This window comes from Lytechinus pictus, unplaced genomic scaffold, assembly GCF_037042905.1.
Source record: "Lytechinus pictus isolate F3 Inbred unplaced genomic scaffold, Lp3.0 scaffold_28, whole genome shotgun sequence".
NCBI lineage: Eukaryota > Metazoa > Echinodermata > Echinoidea > Temnopleuroida > Toxopneustidae > Lytechinus > Lytechinus pictus.
In genome coordinates, this window is record NW_026974148.1 from 205,568 (window position 1) to 227,564 (window position 21,997).

The 21,997-nt window shown below is 35.6% G+C and overlaps 1 long non-coding RNA gene across 1 annotated transcript; it reads right to left on the bottom strand.

Annotated features, from left to right (window-relative positions):
• Nucleotides 1–305: 305 nt before the first annotated feature.
• LOC135158072 (uncharacterized) lies at nucleotides 306–8,162 on the bottom strand. The gene is made up of 3 exons (XR_010296876.1): nucleotides 7,537–8,162; nucleotides 2,897–2,999; nucleotides 306–1,836 (listed from the first exon to the last, which is right to left on the bottom strand). It is a non-coding gene; the product is annotated as an uncharacterized LOC135158072 (long non-coding RNA).
• Between the last annotated feature and the right edge of the window lie 13,835 nt (nucleotides 8,163–21,997).

Below are 21,997 nucleotides of genomic sequence, written 5' to 3' on the forward strand. Positions count from 1 at the left end.
TGACAAATATTATATTAATATATAAAAGTTGCATAACATGATATTCCCAGCAAAAAAAAAAGGAAAAGAACAAGTTTAAAAACTCTAAATAGATAAAAAAAATATTTTTTCTATGAAAATGCAGTATTAGGGTCAAAGGAATGAAATAATTACAATGTTTGTTATACCAATACATAAATACACATTAATACATGCATGTAACAGAGGCATTGTGAATAGTAATTATCTCCAAAAATTTAGCTTTTTTGTTGAAATTGTAATAAAATATACCTTCAACTTTAGAGAACTATGTAATGTAGGTAAAAATATATTTATGTAAAAATAAATACCTGAGTTGCAATAATTTCAGGATTTATGGAAGCTCGCATTTTGGTGAAAGAATCATACATGTACATCAACCCTTATGAAAAGTTTGTGGTTGTATTATACTAACACTAAGGGGTAAAAGAGAGTAGTTGCAGCAAACAATTATTTCTTGAGAACGTCTTTTAAATTAAGGTTAATTGTCAAAGTATTGTACATAATCTAGATCTGGTACATTAATGTAAACTTGTATCTTTGTAAAATCATGAATTTTGAACTTAAAATCAATAATTCTGATGATCACTAACACAGAAAAAACATATGTGAGGCAGGACAGTGTATCATAATTGATTCGAAAAAATACCCGACATTTGATAGATTTACATGCTTATTTTGCTCATTTCTCAGTAATTACGCATTTTCTTCCCGAGCTATTTGGCACGTATCTGTTACATACAGACACTTTGCTGGTAATTCTATTGGATTCTGTTCGAACTCATTTTAAGATTGTTACTACAAATGGTAACTTATCTTTAAAGGGGTACTTGTATATGATCCGGGATCATCATAATTATATCTATGATAAATAAAGTAATTTTTACCATGCAAAATAGTGAAAATTTTATCAAAATCTGATAAAAAATAATTACAAAAAATAACACAAAAATTGGTCATTAACACATGCAAGTAGATAAGTTTATGATATCATGCCCACATTTTTATTGTTCTGTTACCAGATGAAATAATAATTATTTCATATGTGTAATAAGTATGTCTTCCAATCCCATGTAGCAAAAGAACTTCCAGCAATAATCAATACAGGTAAGTAACATCAATACAGTTTACAATCCAATTTAAATACACAATTTTATATACAAAATAATAAGTTGGGGATACATGTACATGTACGTCTGTATGACATTACATCATCAGCCTGCTACTTGCATATGCTTAGAGGTCTTTCACTAAAATAATGCAGAGCTTAGAATGTCATACATTACTTTATTATCCCTTGTCCTACTTTGATGAATTTTTCAGTTTTGTTAAAAAGTAATCAAAGGCCATATACATGGTTACCCTTATGCTTGACCTCAATGCCTGTTCGCTTTTACACAACACATTATTTTGTGAGATACAAAGCACTTTGAGATGCCATCCTAGTCAGCACATGAGATTTTTTTAAAATTCAAATTACCAGGCAGTGACAGTGTTGTTCTAAGTCCAGAGCAAAGATGATCAGGAATGTGGGCGTATGGCAAATGGCACAATAGATGCAGCATTCTGCACTATCTGCAGTCGGTCCAGATCACCCTAATTCAAGCATTAAGAGCATTACATTAGTCCAGTTTAGATTGCGCTTAACCACAGACTGCTGTGTGGCAAGTAGGGGTATAAAAAACACTTCCCATTGGCCTTTATTCTTCCAATCTGTTCGATGTTATACTGGTAGGGAGCCGGTTCCAATAGCGCTATAAAGGGTGTTACAAAACCAGATGAATGGGTGCAGATTCAGGACACCTTCCATTTCAGCATCTGCAAAAATAACAGAAGAGAAACATAGAAACATTTCCTACATTAACTATTTAATATTCATTAGAAACTAAATGGTTTCAATATCAATTTGCAAACTTTTAAAAAAATTATTAAAAAACAATGTGGGGTGTGTTACATATTTTATACTTCAAATATTAACATGCAAAGTCAAGTCGGGGGGGAGGGGGGGGGCTTGATGCCCTCAAGATATGCACCTCCAAACCATCTCTGTATAGGGAAGGACATTTTAGAGTAAATTTGTTTGAGAAAACAATTATTTCCTTTTTGTAATTAATCATGATTTTAATTCATGCTTTTTTATGTGTTTTAAATGGTTATGGGATAATTCCATCAGTTTGAATAAGAAATTACAAGTTGCCAATTTCACATAACCAAGATCAATTCTGATGTAATCATAAATGCATATGTTAGGTGTTGATGTTTCACTTATGCCTATCTATTATGTTTGAATTGACAACAGCATGAACCTTGTAAGAGCATTAGGTTACACTTCGTAATTCCGAAGGTTCGTAATTCCAAAACACGTAAATTGCCTATACCTCGATGTTCATTAATCCGAAAACCTAAAAGTGTTCGTTAATTCGAACATTTGTGGCGTTATTCCGAAGGTTCGATAATCCGAAAGTGAAATAAGGTTCGATGTTTCGAAGGTTCGTTAATCCGAAAACGAATTAAGGTTCGTTAATCCGAAAACGAAATAAGGTTTGTTGTTCCGAAGGTTCGCTAGTCCGAAAACGAAATAAGGTTTGTTAATCATTTCGTTTTCGGACTAACGAACCTTCGGAATTACGAACCTCATTTCGTTTTCGGATTAACGAACCTTCGGAATTACGATTATGAACCTTCGGAATATCTGAACCTTTGGAATAACGAAGCTTTGGAATTAGGCAAATATGCGGGAGCATTAGACAAGCTTTGTATCAGAGTGGTTACAAAATTAAAATTATTTTACTGTATCTCATGTTCATGGAAATGTAAATAATCAAAATAACACAATAATAATAAAAATCCCTTCCAAAAAGGATATATTTGTACTCACCATTATATCTGCATGAATATTGTTCTTTTAGTCCACCTATAATGATACAGCTGATGAGAGTCTGGATGATGGTATCAAGATGATAATGGTGCTTCTACCAGGGCTGCAAAAAAGAAAGGAAAACAAAATACTTTAAAATGTTAACCGCAATCATGCCAATAAATTGAAAAATCTACAAGTACATGTCACAGCCATGACACATGCACAGTAGGTAAGACGTAAAATATATGGTGTAGTAAGCCTAAGCCCTAAGGGTCCTACAAGTAAATCTTTGCATGTGCCACTCATTAATTTCAATGTTCAATTTCTACATGGAACTGTGACAGCATTGTCAGTGTGAGGAACATATTATGCAAAGAGTATCCAGCAAGTGTTTGCAGTTTACTTTATATCACTTCAATTTTTGTCTTTTTAACAATAATATGAATCTTTTAACTCTTAATCTGCCAGGCCCAATACCCCTCTACTGCCAGGGATATTCGAGGGAATCCTAAATTGAACAAAATGTGAGCAGCGACTGATTTTAAAACGGTCATAATTCTTTACCCGTACGTTGTAGAATAAAACCTTCTTCACATGAAATGATGCATGGTTCATGGGCTTTATGGTCGTGTTATTATCTTTCATATTCGCGTTTGGAAAAATGGAGAAAAGATGTAATATTTTACATTTTTTTTTTTCAATAAGTAAAACCTAGAAAATTATGATTTCATGAACATTTCAAATAGTAAATAACCTGAGGAATTGTAGAGATACCAAGAAATTAAGAAGATAAAATGAAAGTTCAATGTTTACCCTTTCAAATGACGTATCTATTGATGAAATTGAACAAACAGAAATAACGAAAAATAATGCTCTTTTGAATGAAATACTATTTTGCTAATTCAAGTTATTTCTTCTGAAGTACGAGAAAGTGACCTGTTCCAAAAAAGGGCATTGTCGCCAATCAAGTGACCAATCACAGCACAGCTGCGATCCCCAAGCAAACACACACAATAATATATTACAGCCATGTATCTTCAAAATGCGGCCAACCGTACCCTTTCATTCATGTAGTCTTCAAAATAAGACTCTGTAATTTTTCTTTTTCGTAGTGTAATAAAGTTATTGCCAGTCAGAAAGAGACAAAATATTAAAGAACTAAAGATGATACATTGAAATAGAGATAAAGAGGGGTCGGACAGATTCAATACTTACAAGTTTAGGGTATAAAATCCCCCAAAAAATAATATGGGCGTGCTTGGTAAGGTGCACAGAAGTAAGAAAAAAAAAAGTTTATTTTTCGTGAATCAAAGAAAAGGGAATGCAAATCAGATACAAAAAAAAAATAAATACAAATTTTCAAAAAGAAAATAGGCCTATTTGTTCTGTATTACTGGTCTGACCAAAGTAGCCACCTGTTAACATTCTACGTGACTACATTTTTTTGTTCATGCCACCAAGTCATGAACAATAGATGCCCAGACTCTCTTTCACGAGGAATCTCTAATCTGCGCTCCCTCCTGACCTATTATCTAGGAGAGTAATTTAGCACAGGATGTTCATAGAAATCGGGGCTCACGCGCGTCTTTTGATTTGACTTTTGAATACTTTCAAAGGTTCCGGTATTGATTTCTTATGGGTGACCCAGGTAAAGAGAAAACAATTTGCCCCCCTACAGAAAAATCCTGCAACCGCCCAGGGCCTCCCAAGCTCGTAGCACTATCCGTGGTAAAAGAAATAATTTGTTCAGATAACATGGTGTACAATAATATGCGTGGTATAAAGAAATGTAATATTCAACCCGTTATCATCGTTATCATTTTAATTTCTACTCTCTAAAGTCGTTTTAAAATCCCCTTGATAGTGACGTCAATGATGCAGCAACTAACAGGTCGGTCTGATCGGTTTTATTAATGTATCCCTTTCTTTCTTTCTTTTCCTCAAAACATCTGATATTACTGTATATACTCCGTTTATTTTTCTCTGACCAATGGTTTGATTTAGCAAAGCAAAAACATCCACCTTGAAAAAAGAATCAATCTTTCGGTATCATCGGCCGTTTTAATTATCGCATTTATTTGTTTTGCTTCTTCCTATTTTATTCGAGGAGAATATTGAACGATTCATATTTTTGTGAGAAGTTTGAATATGATATTGATAAGCATAACAATGTCAATCATTCTTTTTTTTTAATGGTTTGGGCTATAAAAACACAAACGAATATGAACCGTTATTTACCTGATCTTAAGTTTATGAAGAGAGAGTTTGGCTGCAGAAGGAATGCAATTGATATGATTACAATTATTTTTTAATAATAATCATAATGATGATTCTGATTCTGATGGCAATAACATTAATAATAAGAAGGTGAAGGAGAAGAATAATGATAATAATAATAACAATAATGATAATAATGATTACGATAATAGTAATACTAATAATGATAATAATAATAACAATAATAAATGAATACATAAATAATGAGTGTGATGATTGCAGTGCGATGAGAGTTGGAAATGACAGCCTTCTTTACTCATATATTTATAACGAGAACAATTTTGTGAGAATGCTAAAAAAACAAAGTATAAAACCTTTCCCCCCACCCCCCCCCCCTCCCCCCAAAAAATCTCCCCCAAACCGTGCACATTTGCAGGCAGAAAAAAGCCTTGACACAAGAATACTACCATACCGGCCTGCAAAAGAACCGATCGATAGCTCATGAATATTCATAAAACAATAGCGAATGGGTGAGTAGCGTTGGGTGAGAGACATCGTACCGCTCTGTCATTGGTCAATTCTGAGCTGAATGCCCTCGCACACTCGCCTTTGCTCTGCCCATAGAAGTACGTGTATTGCTACACACAACCTTTATATCACACGTGTCTATAGGAGAAATCTTGATTAAGATCGCGGCAATATCCGAAATCAACTCTTCAACATAATGATGCAAAAATGCCATTTTACTGAAAAAAGGGCCAAGTAAACCACTATTTTTTATATAACAAAATAAATTGTGAATTCCTTGCCAATATAACAACATAAAAAACACAGAATATGGTGTTGATTTTCTGGCTGTAAAATTGGTTAAACAAAAAAAAGTTACTTGGGCAACTATAGCTGCCAGTGGCACTAGAGGGCTATGGGCAACTATAGCTGCCAATGGCTCTTAAAGAGTTAAAGTGCATAGCTTTTGGAAAAGGCAGGAGGAACCCTTTCAAATATGGCTGGCAAAATGAGGAATTTGGAAAACTCTGTAGGATTTTTTAGGTAAGTTATGGTTAAATTTTCAGATCTGAGAATTCTAGATCTAATCATCATCTTGATTTTTAACTTCCACAAATTAGTAAGAAAATATGTTTAAAAACTTTAAATATTACAATAGTAATAGGCCCTAAATGTGGTTAAGTTAGGCCTTATATATAATTTTTTTTTTTTACTATCAGTATTAATATATTATTATTCTTATACTTAATCTTTAGTAGTTCTAGAACCGGCACTGATCTACACGATAAATTGAATAGATATTTGGCAAACAGATCTGACCAATTTTGATGTGAAATTAGTTTTCTGGCATCGCCAAATTACACTCTAAACTTGTCATTGACATTAGAACGTCCAAACCGATACACGGCAGCCTGGAATCTAGTACTAGCACAATCAGCTATGCATGTGCACCAATTCTCTCTGTATTTTCTTGCATATATGTACGTCACTTGAGTTAAATGTCATGTCATTGTGTTATATACTTTATATAGCGTGGGAATTGCAAGCAAGTGATCCTTCGAAATTTTTACCTGCTTATAATTAACATTTCTTAACCCTAAGAAGACTAGGGGGGGGGGGGGCTAAATATATCGCGATAAATCCGCCGCTCGAAATTTAGTGACAGCCCCCCCCCCCCCAGTCTTCTTAGGCGTCGAAATAGCCCAGTCTATTTGGGGTTAAGCTTTTTTATATTTGTTCCAGATCCTGTTTGATGTTGCCTGCCTCATTATTTTAATCCCTCTTGGCTTGAGGTCTTTTACTGGCCTTACTTACACTAACTTCCCTTTGTGTCTGCCTACTCCTTTTCTTTCATCCCCTTCACTAACCTGATTGGTCTTCTCTACTCACTAATGCCCCTTTTGTCTCCTTGTTTCTAGTGTTGCTGTAGCTTGTTTGTGGTCTATATTATGGTTGTTCCACTTTATATGTTTGTCATTTTGCCTCCGACGAAGATTCTGCTAGGATCGAAAGCTTAGGCCCCTTTTTGACTTTCTAATTTACTCCATTGGCTCTCTTTTATTAGATAAGCAGTTTTCAGCAGCTTCTTTTTGCCATTTTTTATATTTAGAATACAAAGGCTTACAAATTGGAAAAATTTAATGTTTGCCCAAAAATTGTGGGAAAAGTGGATTTTGTAGGGAAATCCATATTTGTGTACAAAGTTCTACAGTCAACAGAGACTTGTCTAGGACTAGGCTCCATGAATTAAAATATAGGGTGAAAATTATAAAAATATCATCACAGAGTCCTCTTAGTACAGTTAGGACCATTGACAGCTATAAGGTGCCCCAAGATTGCGCACATCCGAATCTGCGCTATTCTGATAACAGAAGATACGCAACGACTCAAAACAAAAAATAAACTTTACACCTGAAATAGCCTACTGTACTTACCTACTGCCTGATGCCGCCTGGCACGCACATGTAGGGCAACAACAATTAAAAAGGACCTCCACTCCTGGCGACCAGCGGTTGTGGGCCTTCTTCTGGAAACTCCCCCGGGCTAGGTCATATTCACCGACTTCATCTCCTCAAGTGTGACGCCAGGACAGGTAGTTTTGGTTCTCCCTCTCTTTCTCCTGAAATGTCATAAACAGATCTATTCATAAAAAATCTGACTCAAAATGGTGGGAAAATAATGAATTTAGGGCATTGGCAAGAGTTCCATATGCACCCCCACTGAAATTGAAAATAAAAACACGAAGAAGGATCAGAATAATATATCTAGCCCAATATGGAACATATATGATGGGGGAATGGAAATACATACTAAAATATGGCTTTATTCCATCAAATTTTTAGCATGTATATAGTGTGTGTAATTGTCCATAGACATTGGTTTATTTAGTCAGTAAAGAGTCTGAGTCAAGTCTAGTCGAACTATCGGCTGATAGTCATTAAAATACCCCTTCCGGTATCAGCGCTTCTTGCTAGCATAACAGGAACAGGTGGCTTGACTGCAGATAAAACGAGGCGAGTTCAAGTCCCAACTAAGGTGCCAACACAACGGTACAAAAAAAAAGTATAGACAAATCTGAACGAACCGGAATTGTGTCGCATTCTTTTGTTATTGTTGGTCATGTTGGTGGGGGGGGGGGGTGCATTGGATATGGAACTCTTTCCAGGGCATTTCATGTGACGGCCTCAAAATGCAGCCTCGGTGCTACCTCAAGTGAAGTTCGTGCAGGCTCCACTCCACTTCACTACCACTACACTACACTCCACCTACCCGAGGCCGAGTAAGTGGAGTGGATGGAGCCTGCACGAACTTCGCTCGAGAGTCGAGGTTCCTCGGTGCTTGCTTTCTTATCGAACTCTTCACATCGTGTGTAATAGGCCTGTGTAATGTGAATGAGTCCGCAGACATCGCACATCAGGCACTACCACTAATCATTTTGTTCAATCTGAAAATCAAAATGACCATGACTGGCCGAGATTATTTTCCAAGAAAATCAATTATTTCTCTCAAATTTTTACATAGTATGAAGACTTTCTGCACACTTACTCATAAGAATACAAGGAACATCATCAATTGAAAGATTTTGTAAAACAAAAGGAAATTCACGTTAAATCTTAACTCAAATCGGTAAGTTAGGTGTGCAGACTTGGGGTTGGGGATCACCAGCCGGCCGCCAGTGCAGTGGTCCACAGCAGCGAGCGAGAGCTCGGGCCGAGGCGACCGCCCGGTTGCGATGGGATGCAAGTGTCACTTGTCATTTTCAGTGACGAAGCTAGCTGCAAGCCGCAGCATTTAACAAAATACGAAAAGAAAATCATAGAAAATCGTTATCTAACTTACTGTTTAGCCTACTGCAAATGTCTTCGAAGTCGTTGTCCATATCTGGCCCGTATTCTATAAAAGAATTATAACGGCCTTCTTCGTTGCACTTCTCGATCTAGCTCAATAAACTTCAACACAACGGAATTCTTTTCAAATGTTGGCGGCAAGTGCGCATGCGCAAGCCTGTCGCCGCGCCACCCCGGCCGCGCCGGCGAATATTTTTTCCGTACATGGAAACGCTATGGTACATGAATTATTCATAAGTTGAGCTAAAAAACTGAAGTGCGCAGGCGCATGGACTTCGCCGATAGTTCTATGTATAGCTTCATCAATTCATACATGAACGAATGGACGAGCACACTCTTGTACATAAATGAATGGTCTCAATCCCAATCTCCCAGCTTTCTGAAGTTTCGATTTCTCTCTTCCCCTCTCTCTCTCTTGCAATCTCTCTCCCTTCCTCTCTCTTAGCACACTCTCTCTGCTTTATAATCCGGGGGCTGGGAGAGTTTATTCAGCTGATCGGGCACAAAAGGTTTGATGGTCCCAAGATGTTGGCATGATATCAGTGGTCAAGAAAATGTGTTGCTGCCAGGTCAAATCCTGTACACTGTCAAATCCTGTCAAATCATGTACACTGTACAAAAATGGGGCCCATAGGGCCCCATTTTTGTCGGCCATCTTGAATTTTTCATGAAAATCAATTATTTTCATATTTTTGCACAAACTATGGAAAAATATTAAATAAATACGCATTTCACATTGATTTAGACAGTAAAAATCGATTGCAAGTGTTTTCAGAACAGTCCGGTAAATATTTTTTGAAAAATATAAGAATTGATGCCAAAATTTTCATGTTTTTAGGCAAAAATTTGCATGTGCATTGATATCTTTCTGTTTTTTCATTAATATCAGCAATCATTGTAAAATATCAGCATTCAACACGAAAGAGAATATATTAATGAGAACATTGATATGCTTCATGACAGTATTAATGTCTTAACTTGCTTAGATATAGAGGAAATACCTCCATATGCATTCCCCGATATTGCGATAAAATGACACCAAAAAGCAACCACCGTCATATAGTCACACTAGTGATACCGATTTCAATGCGCTCGCTAGCTTGCCTTTCAAAAGAGTGCAATAGACTCAATCGGTCTTGCCTCGCCTTTGTTGGTGTGACTAGCACGCATTAATGCATGTAATGAGCGTCGCGATAGAAAAGTGTATATTACATTATGACTATGAGGGCAAAAGGCGTTTTTTACACATTTAAGCAACTTTTATGTTAATGAAACGTCTTGGAAAAGTTAGAGGAGGGATTGCTCTGCATGTTGCAAGCAATTACATTCGGACACCCTAAAACATAGTCCCGCAAGAGCCTGTCGAAGGTACCCCACCCTTTTCCGAAGCTTGACTACTGAAATATCTTGCCTTTTGGAGCCCTCAGTGTGGCAAAATGATGCTTCAGTTAGGTAAAAAAACACTTTTATTTTCTTGAAATCACTTGGAGACGAAAGAGTAGGCTTTTCTCTATCAGCTACATTTAAAGAAGTCAGGGCACAACAAAGCATACCCTCTCAGGGGGCTGCCCCAAGTCATCCATCCCCTTTTTCGTATTTTGCCCATTTCTTGGAAAATTCGTCATTTTGGAGCCAAATTGATGAAAAAAGTGTTTCGACTATGTAATGAAACCACTTTTATTGTTTTAAACCACTTGAAGACAAAAGAGTAGACATTCTTCTATCTGTTACATATAAAGAATGACTGAAAAATGGAAGCCACCCTGTTGCACCCACAAATGTAATAACGCCCACAAATGTAATAACACTTTACCCACAAATGTAATAATTTCACCCACAAATGTAATAATGCACTTTACCCACAAATGTAATAATTTTTGATCGCCCACAAATGTAATAATGACTTTACCCACAAATGTAATAAATTTGAAGGGATTTTTGGCGAATCCGTTCTAAACTAAAATCCTAAAGAAATGCGTTCATATAGCACAAAAGTGCAAAGTCTTTTTCTAGACCCAGTTAAGGACGTTCCGCAGTTATGTTTGTGCGCATTATGATCTGCGCATAGTTTACACTCTGCGCGCTGACGTCACAATGGATGAACATGTGATTAATAAGCTGCGGGTATGTGCTGATTTTTCTCATCTTCTGCACTTTAACTGCAGATCCGATGCGTTATTTCATGAAGCTAAAAAAATGAATTATTCCATGGACCATTCAAAAAAAGATTCTCTACAATTTCAAAATACTTTACTCTGCAGTGCTGCCAAGAATCACGAATATTACCCCGAGTTTGAATAAATGGTAGAGTGGTTTTGATTTTTTCTTCACATAGATACAAAGCATTCGGCGCATTTTTGGTCTTTTAAAAAGCACATTTGCTCTAATAAAGATACTGATAGTTTAAAAACAAGCACATGAACCCCTATTTTTTTTTATGTTTGTTCCTCTTAGGTATACCTTCCTCTACAACTTTACAAATTTTGGTGAAAATGACATGGATTTTGAATAAAGTGTAGCATTTATTGTACTTTTGTAGTTTGTTACTGAAATTTCACATTCGTTAGATTGGGATTTTGTTATCTTTTACGCCATTTTTGAGAACTGACAGTGCTGTTAAACTTAAAATTGCAAACAAATAGCACTATAAATATATTCTCCAGTCTAACGATACAATTATTAACTCTCTTGCAAAATTTGATGACTTTTTCATGTATTTTGACTGAGTAATACAGGTTTAAATTCATTGTAGTAATCTTGGGCGGTCTAAAAATGCCAAATTCTTTTGAATGCGCAATTCTTAAGAACATCAATTTGGGTGAACTTTGAAGTTCTATAGCAAAAAATCAAGCACATGGACCTAAGTTAATTTTTGCATATTTCGAATATTAAGGTTCTAAAGTATCTATGTGCAAAGTTTGGTGAAAATGACATGGATTTCACTTTAACTGTGGAACGTCCTTAATTAAACATTATAGTACAAGTCCTAAGTCTGTTTCCAGACCCGGTTGTTTCAAAATTATAATATACGTCCAAAGTCTTTTTTCCAGACCCGGTTAATTCAAAAATTATAATGCAAGTCCAAAGTCTTTTTTTTCAGACCCGGTTGTTTCAAAAATTATAATATAAGTCCAAAGTCTTTTTTCCAGACCCGGTTGATTCAAAAATTATAATATACGTCCAAAGTCTTTTTTCCAGACCCGGTTGTTTAAAAAATTATAATATAAATCCAAAGTCTTTTTTCCAGACCCGGTTGTTTCAGAAATTATAATTCAAGTCCAAAGTCTTTCTTTCAGACCCGGTTGTTTCAAAAATTATAATATACGTCCAAAGTCTTTTTTTCAGACCCGGTTAATTCAAAAATTATAATGCAAGTCCAAAGTCTTTTTTCCAGACCCGGTTGTTTCAAAAATTTTAATATAAGTCCAAAGTCTTTTTCCAGACCCGTTTATTAAAAAAATTATAATATAAGTCCATATAGTAGAGCGGATTAGCTCCAAAAATCACAACAATTGTGCAAATTTTGACTAAAGCATAAAACTTGTTAAGTATTAGTATATGCCATAAGATTTATTTTAAAGATGGGAGGTAAATTTATAAATGCCATTTTCGGCCGTTGCCATGGCAACGGATTAATTTCTCCAAAATAACATACATTCCCATATAAATGGTAAATAAACATGATATAGATGACCAAAATGATAATTTTCAGGCTCCCGATTGAAAACATACGAGATTTAAAAATATTCAAGATCATCAAGATAGTTCCAGTTGGTCCGTTGCCATGGTAACGGCTTGTTTTCCCCAGAAAAATAACAATTTTGATAAAAAAAAGTTGTAGATTATGATATATCTTTAATTTCCCCTAATTTTACAGTGCTTAACAAAGATATTTTGGTTGCTAAATGTGTAAATTACATTTCAAGCCATTGCCATGGCAACCAAATAACATCTAATTTACAAAAATGACATTGTTGTCAAGACAATGGATAGGTGGAAAATACAATTGGAATTTACTTAATCTGTATGCTTAAGTTTCGACCCCCTCATTTGAACAAAAAATACAAAATTGTTCTTCAGGAGTTCTTTATAAAGATAAAATATTATGTTGCTTTGGAAATGCTTGAATCAATTAAAAAGGAACAATTTTACAAAGGGCCCGTTGCCATGGCAACAGCTTATTTCCCTCTAGAAAGGTAAAAATATTGATAAAAATGTAGAATACATGTACGGTATGATCATCATTCCATTTTCCCTAATTTAAAGGTACTAATCGAGATATGTTTGTGACTAAATTGATAAATATAACATCTTAAGCCATTGCCATGGCAACAAAATAACATCTAATTTTTTTTTTAAAGTGGATGATAAGGTTAAAAACAGGTGAAAGATACAATGAATATTAACTTAATGTGCATTCGTAAGGTCTGACCTACTCAACTAATTTAGGGGAAAATAATACAGTCAGTGTTCTGCATGAACTAATTAAAATGATAAACATTGATGTTGCCTTGGTAATACTTGAATTCAACGATAAATATCAATGTTCCAAATAGCCTGTTGCCATAGCAACGGATCATTTACCCAAGAACATTAGCAGTTTTGATTTAAACAAAGAACTGTATAATCTGATTTGTCTTTCATTTCCCTTAACTTTAGGGTAAGAATAGATATGTTTGCTGTTAACATGCAAATAACATATAATGGACAGGTGAAAAATGCAATTTATAACAATTAACTCAAGGTTTGACCCAGTCATTTAATTTTGAACAAAGATGACAGTGTTTCGCATTAGTTCATTAGAATGATGAAATTTGAGGTTGCCTTGATAATGCTTGAAGTTAATGATAAATATCAATGTTGCAAATGGGCCGTTGCCATGGCAACGACTCTTTTTTCCCAAGGAAAGCACCAAATTTGATCGAAAAACTGTTTAAAATCTGCATTTTGTCATAAATTTCCCCTAATTTTAGGGTGCAAAGCATAGATATGTTTGCTGTTGATGTACAAATAACTTAAGCCATTGCCATGACAACCAAATAACATCTAATTTCAGTGGCTTAATTTGGTTTCTATGCGATGGTTTTAAGGGTGAAGTAGTACATTGGGACTAGTTACAAGGACAGCCAGTTGTCTGACGTGTCCAAAACTCTAAGACGGCGTCCAAAAACGGAGTTTGAAATGGCTGTTGATATATAAATGGACATATAGGTCATTTCCTATCAATTTGAGATATATGATTTTGGTGTCTAGACCATGGTTTCAATGGTCAAATAATACACAATGACAAGTTGAATGGACAGTCAGTTGTCCATTATATAAAAAAATCCAAGATGGCTTCCAAAAATGGAGTCTAAAATTGCTGTTGCATTAATTCCACAAGTTTTAATTAACTGGGTCTGGAGCAAAGACTAAGCTCGATTCTAATTTTTTTTTTTGGAATACCATTAACGTAACTTAGTTTGTATTTATATTATAATTTTTGCAATAACCGGGTCTGGAAAAAGACTTTGGACTTCTATTATAATTTTTTTAACAACCGGGTCTGGAAAAAAGACTTTGGACTTATATTGTAATTGTTTAATTATCCGGGTCTGGAAAAAAGACTTTGCACTTTTATGCTATGAACGCATTGCTATAGGGTTTAGTTTTTAGTTTTAAGTAACCGGGTCTGGAGAAAAGACTACGCTTGATTCTCATTTTAATTCTGGAATACCATTAACGTAACTTAGTTTGTACTCAAATTATAATTTTTGAAACAACCGGGTCTGGAAAAAAGACTCTGGACTTATATTATAATTTTTGAAACAACCGGGTCTGGAAAAAAGACTTTGGACGTATATTATAATTTTTGAAACAACTGGGTCTGGAAAAAAGACTTTGGACGTATATTATAATTTTTGAAACAACCGGGTCTGAAAAAAAAGACTTTGGACTTGCATTATAATTTTTGAAACAACTGGGTCTGGAAAAAAGACTATGGACGTATATTATAATTTTTTAAACAACTTGGTCTGGAAAAAAGACTTTGGACTTATATTATAATTTTTTAAACAACCGGGTCTGAACAAAAAGACTTTGGCCTTGCATTATAATTTTTTAATTAACCGGGTCAGAAAAAAACGACTTTGGATTTATATTACAATTTTTGAATTAACCGGGTCTGGAAAAAAGACTTTGGACGTATATTATAATTTTTTTAATAACCGGGTCTGCAAAAAAAGACTTTGGACTTGCATTATGATTTTTGAAACAACCGGGTCTGAAAAAAAGACTTTGGATTTATATTACAATTTTTGAATTAACCGGGTCTGGAAAAAAGACTTTGGACGTATATTAAAATTTTTGAAACAACCGGTTCTGGAAAAAAGACTTTGGATGTTTATTATAATTTTTGAAAGAACTAGGTCTGGAAAAAAGACTTTGGACTTACATTATAATTTTTGAATTAACCGGGTCTGAAAAAAACGACTTTGGACGTATATTATTATTTTGAATTAACCGGGTCTGGAAAAAAGACTTTGGACTTGTACTATAATGTTTAATTAGCCGGGTCTGGAAAAAAGACTTTGCACTTTTGTGCTATATGAACGCATTACTATAGGATTTTAGTTTAGAACGGATTCGCCAAAAGTCCCTTCCAATTTATTACATTAGTGGGTAAAGTCATTATTACATTTGTGGGCGATCAAAAATTATTACATTTGTGGGTAAAGTGCATTATTACATTTGTGGGTAAAATTATTACATTTGTGGGTAAAGTGTTATTACATTTGTGGGCGTTATTACATTTGTGGGTGCAACAGGGTGGCTTCCGTTTTTCAGTCATTCTTTATATGTAACAGATAAAATAATGTCTACTTTTTTGTCTTCAAGTGGTTTAAAACAATAAAAGTGGCTTCATTACATAGTAGAAACACTTTTCTCATCAATGTGGCTCCAAAATGACGAATTTTCCAAGAAATTGGCAAAATAGCCATAATGTAATATACACTTTTCTATCGCGACGCTCATTACATGCATTAATGCGTGCTAGTCACACCAACAAAGGCGAGGCAAGACCGACTGAGTCTAAATTGCACTCTTTTGAAAGGCAAGCTAGCGAGCGCATTGAAATCAGTATTACTAGTGTGACTATGAACTATGACGGAGGTTGCTTTTTGGTGTCATTTTATCGCAATATCGGGGAATGCATATGGAGGTATTTCCCCTATATCTAAGCAAGTTAAGACATTAATATTGTCATGAAGCATATCAATGTTCTCGTTAATATATTCTCTTTCGTGTTGAATGCTGATATTTTGCAATAATTGCTGATATTAATGACAAAACAGAAAGATATCAATGCACATGCAAATTTTTGCCTAAAAACATGAAAATTTTGGCATAAATTCTTATATTTTTCAAAAAATATTAACCGGACTGTTCTGAAAACACTTGCAATCGATTTCTACTGTCTAAATCAATGTGAAATGCGTATTTATTTAATATTTTTCCATTGTTTGTGCAAAAATATGAAAATAATTGATTTTCATGAAAAATTCAAGATGGCCGACAAAAATAGGGCCCTATGGGCCTTCCGTAAAGGATTTGACCCGGCAGCAACACATTTTCTTGACCACTGATATCATGGGACCATCAAACCTTTTGTACCCGATCAGCTGAATAAACTCTCCCAGCCCCCGGACTTTTATGAAACATGAATGAATTGACTCGCATAATATGGTGGCCCTGACTGGACATCGGAAATATAGACCAAATCGCGAATATTCACGACGAAATTCACGACGTCGTGAATTTCGTCGCCAATTTCGTCTTCTGAACCCTTTGTCCAAGAATCATGAATAATACCTCTTTTTGTGAGTTATTTGATATGTTGATTCAATTTCTGATGTAATTTTGCAATAAAGGATAATCTTCAGATCAAATCCAAGATGGCCGCCAAATCTTGAAAAATTACTTTCCGAGGCTTATTGTGTAAGCTTATGTAAGGGGATTTCAGTAAGAATACTCATTTCTTTTTATTAATTCTCAATTTTTAGTTCAAGGGGAAGCCAGATCTGAGGTGTTGTCAGACGTTCGAACTGCTCACCTTATTAGAATGAATCCTCGTTAGGTTTGGGCTATGATCAATTTCGCGTGTACTTTTATTTCTTTTAATGTCCATCCATACCTTTGTACTGAAGAGGCTTTAAAGTCTTTTTTGAATTTGAAAGTAATTTCTCCATATTATTCCTAAATCAAAGTGTCCAATGTTAGGTAGGCATCAGTTCGTCTAGGGTCGCTAGGGTTTACATTTTCGAGAGTGGCTGTAGAGCTCCGCTCTAGAGTGGCAGTCTCTAAAGCAAATTTGTACAGATGAAGGAGGATGGCGCTGAGACAGGTTCAGATAGTGATGCTGTCCTAGCCCTCCTCCTTGGTCTTTGGCCTGCCAATGTAGCATTCTGATTATTTTCTGACGTATTGATCCCTGTACTTAGTAGCTCTCCATAGATGACGACTGTATCATCTACATCTTCAAAAGTGTTAGTGTTTATGCCGGTCAAGTTTTATGTCACGTTTGCAGGTGTGTTTATAACGGAGGTGTGATCTATCTGGGGAACCAGTCACATATAGCTCACCTTATATTGGTGAATCCCTTCTAGGATTTGCCAAAGTTTCATGCGGCAAACATGCCCCAACCACTTGAGGCACCTTTCACTAAGAAGCGAGAATAAGCTGGTGATGCCAGCATGCACGTACGCTGAAGGGCCTTATATTTTTTACTCTGTCCTGCCATTTCATGTGCAGGATACGTCCGAGGCAGCTGACATGGAAGGTGTTAAGCCGCTTTTCTTGATCGGCGTACGTTTTCGAGGACTTATTTCCGTTCAGGAGCTTATCCATGGCTGTGATATTCCCATCCTGGTGCTTATCTCCTTGTCAAGTGAAAGGGAACTAGAGACAGATAGTCAATCAAAGGTAGGTGAGGAGTCCATCACAACCAGACGAGTGCGTGCTGTTGATAGAGATATCTGGAGGACAGTCAGTCCCTTGAGTCTATCAGGATTTCTGTCTTACAGACTGATGGGTGATCCAAACTCCTTACATGCACAGGACAGGCATGACAGGTGGCTGTATTAATAGGTCTTGTAGGCCTACTACCGCTTCTTTATAAAAAGGCAGGGCGACGTCACGTCGTTGCCGTACAACATATTACGAATGAGAACCATCGTGACCATTGTTTTTGCACGAAGTCGGTCGATGTTGCAGAGTTTCCCATATGCTCTGGTAAGGATATACATGTAGATGCCTTCTGTGCATCCGCCAAATGCATACTGAGGAAGCATGAAGAAGAAGATCCCAATGAATGTCAGGGCCAGGCGCAGCATAACTGCTTCACGCCACTGCTCACAGGAATTGAGGGAAGCTACCAGATGTTCCAGCATTGTAGCAAACTGTGCTCATGGAATGATGTGACCATGGATCAATCTTGAGTCTTGGGGAGCCTATCTTCTACAGGAGGCTAAAAAGTGCACTCGTGCTGACCAAGTCAAAGGCTTTTGCCAGGACGAAAAGTTCAATGATTATTATAAAGGAAGGTAATAAGTTAACCAATTTTCTGAAAAATACGGAGAAATCACTTAAAAAAAAAAAATAATACTTTAAGTCCTTTCAATAGACAAATATGGCTGGACATTAAAAAAAATGATGAGAACTCCCGAAATGGGTCATAGCCCAAACCTTGAACGGTTTCATTCTAAGGTGAGCGGTTAATGCCGAAATATATCAACCATCTGAGACCTGACTTGACCACTAAAAATGGAGAAATTAAAAGAAATGAATCATTCTTACTGAAATACCCTTACATGAGCTCCTACACATAATAGTAACCCTCTTTAGGACAGCGTGTACTTTTGGGGGAGAGTATCTTCAAGGTTCAATGTTCAATAGTCTCGGGTAGTAGTGTTTTAATATGGCGTTTAGCGGCCATCTTATTTTTTTAATATGAATGATCCTATACTGCAAAATTATTACCAGAAATGGAATCAACATATCAAATAACTCACAAAAAGAGGTATTATTCATGATTCTTGGACAAAGGGTTCAGAAGTTATTTTTTCCAAACTGGCGTCATCTGGCGCCCATCTTGGATTTGACCTGAAGATGACATTATATTGCAAAATAGATAGCAGAAAGAGATTCTACACACCCCAAAATCCATAAACAAAGGTATTACTCGTCATTCTGGGGCAAGGGGATCAAAAGTCAATTTTTCAAGAGGGCATCTGGCGGCCATCTTTGATTTGACCTGAAGATGACCTTATATTGCAAAAAGTATATAAGAAATCGATTCTACATCCCCCTAAACCTCTAATAAGAGTCTTTACTCATCATTTGGGGGCAAGGGGTTCAAAAGTTAAGTCTTTAAGATGGCATCTGGCGGCCATTTTGGATTTATGCAAATTAGCCAAATTGCCCAAAGGGCAACTTTGGGCAACCAAGCTGAATTTGTTCTAGGACCCCAAAAGGAACACGTTTCAAGAAAAAAACTTCATCGGAAAGAACATTTCTAGGTTGGTGTATTGAGCCTATTGGACTGTCAAATCTACTATAAGTCATGAAGACGTTATATATTTTAAAAATCAAATAATGCGAGCGCGATGCGCGAGCTGAATTTTTTTGACATTTTTACTTAAAAAATGAAATTCTAAGGACTTTTTGTAACTTAAACATAATATGTATATAATAAACAATTAATACGAGCGCGAAGCGCGAGCTAAAAAAATATGAAATTTCTACATAAAGAATGGAAAATTTTAATAATTTTTTGTAATAGCTATATAACTAAACAATTGATGCGAGTGCGAAGCGCGAGCGGAAAAAAATCGAGATTTAGACCTAAATACGGGACACTCTATTCATGTTTTGTAAATTTGGTAAAGAATGAGTAATTCCTAAATTAAAGGTCAAGTCCACCCCAGGTAAATGCTAACTTGAATAAATAGAGAAAAATCAAACTAGCATAGTGCTGAAAATTTCATCAAAATTGGATGTAAAATAAGAAAGTTATGACATTTCAAAGTTTCGCTTATTTTTCACAAAACAGTGATATGCACAAGTAGGTAAGTCAGTCGATTATGTCCATCACTCACCATTTATTTTGTTGTTTATTGTTTGAATTATACAATATTTCATTTTTTATAGATTTGACAATAAGGACCAACTTGACTAAACCATATCGTATTAGACAATGCTCATTCTACTTGTTCAGGGAGGAAATAATCGTTTTATCACTTGACAATGAGGAGAAAATTAGAATATTTCATATAATAAAATACAAAAGAAATAGTGAGTGGATGACGTCAAAGTCTCCTCATTTGCACACCAGCCAGGATGTGCATATAACTGTTTTGTGAAATTAAGCAAAATTTTAAATTGTCATAACTTTCTTATTTTACATCCGATTTTGATGAAATTTTCAGTGTTATGCTTGTTGGATTTCTATCTTTTTATTCAAATCAACTTTTAGTTGGGGTGGACTTGTCCTTTAATGATGCAAGCACAAAGTGCGAGCAGAAAATTGTTTATATTGTGATCCGAAACTGGATAATGATTTAAATAGAGAACAAGTTGAATATCTGAATAAACATGAGCGCGCGTGTTTCATATTTAGACCTAGAATCTAAGCATTCTAAATACATCTATTATCATGAAAATCAAAGCAAGCGCGAGGCGCGAGCTTAAACTATTTGATATTCCGATCTGAAAAAAAGAGTCAATTTCAGCTATATATTTAAAGCAATTTGTAAGAAAATTGTAAAGTGGATATGGATCGCACAGAGCTGATTTTTTTCATTATAATTACTTTGAGTTTTGACATAGGACCGGTTTATCCTTAGGACATGTAGGACATGTCATCATATGAAAATGATGAATGTCTTCCTATTCCTCTTGCTAAGCGCGAGATGAAACAAAAGTGACAATTCAATTATTAAATTAACATCTTATTCATTAATGCCTAATGAGGGCGTGAAGTCTGATTATATTATGGCCTGAAAACTGGGCATTTCAAGCACTTTTGTAATTATAAATAGGATGCATCAGTTAATATATTTTAACAATTAATGGGAGCGCAATTGCGAGCCTAAATCTTTGCATTGTCATGAAAAGGGGATTGTATAGTCAATATTGAGACATACGATCAAAATGCGAGTGTGTAGCGCTAACTGATACGTTTTGACAATCAGACCTGAAAAGGGATACTTTGAAAACTTTATGGATTACATGAAACTAATAGGAACCTGATAAATCGAAATTTGCGAGCGCGCAGCGCGATCGGAAAATTTTAATATTCAGACCATAAAACTGTCATATTTACAGAGCACTTAAAAAATCAATTTGTAAATCACGCAAAATAATAAAAGTTTGATTTTCGGGATGAAATATGTTTTGTTTAATATATTGACTTCCAAACTTGATATTTAAACTCCATATTGAACAAAATATGAAAATCACCTAACAGGCAATATGAGCGCGAAGCGCGAGCGAAAATTTTATATAGTGACATGAAATATTCTCTTTATTTCCATGTCTTCCCCTCATCTTACTTTATTCACTCGTCTCCTCTTCTTTTTTTCTACTCTCTTTTCGCTCCTTTTTTTTCTTTCTTTCCTTTTTTCCTTTTTTTTGCTCCGCCAATAGGGGGGGGGGGGCGGGCCCCTCGGCCCCCCTCTCCCCCTGGATCCGCCTATGCATATGGATAGCAACTAGCGGACATCGTTCTGTCGTTTCAATGTTTTTTTTTTTTCAATTGGTCTAATGCCAACTCGTCTGCTTTCATTTGGTCTACCATCAGTTTGTCCACTATCCACATGGTCTAACTGCCATTTTGTCTAATAACCAAGTTGGTCCAATTGCCATTTATTCCATATGCCATTTGGTCTAATTGAACTAAGTGTTAATTTGGCGAAATTAAGGAAAATAAAATTGATATTAGACCAACTAGTTGTGAGACGAAATGGTCATAGACGAACTGGTGATTATAGACGAAGTGATGACTGGACCA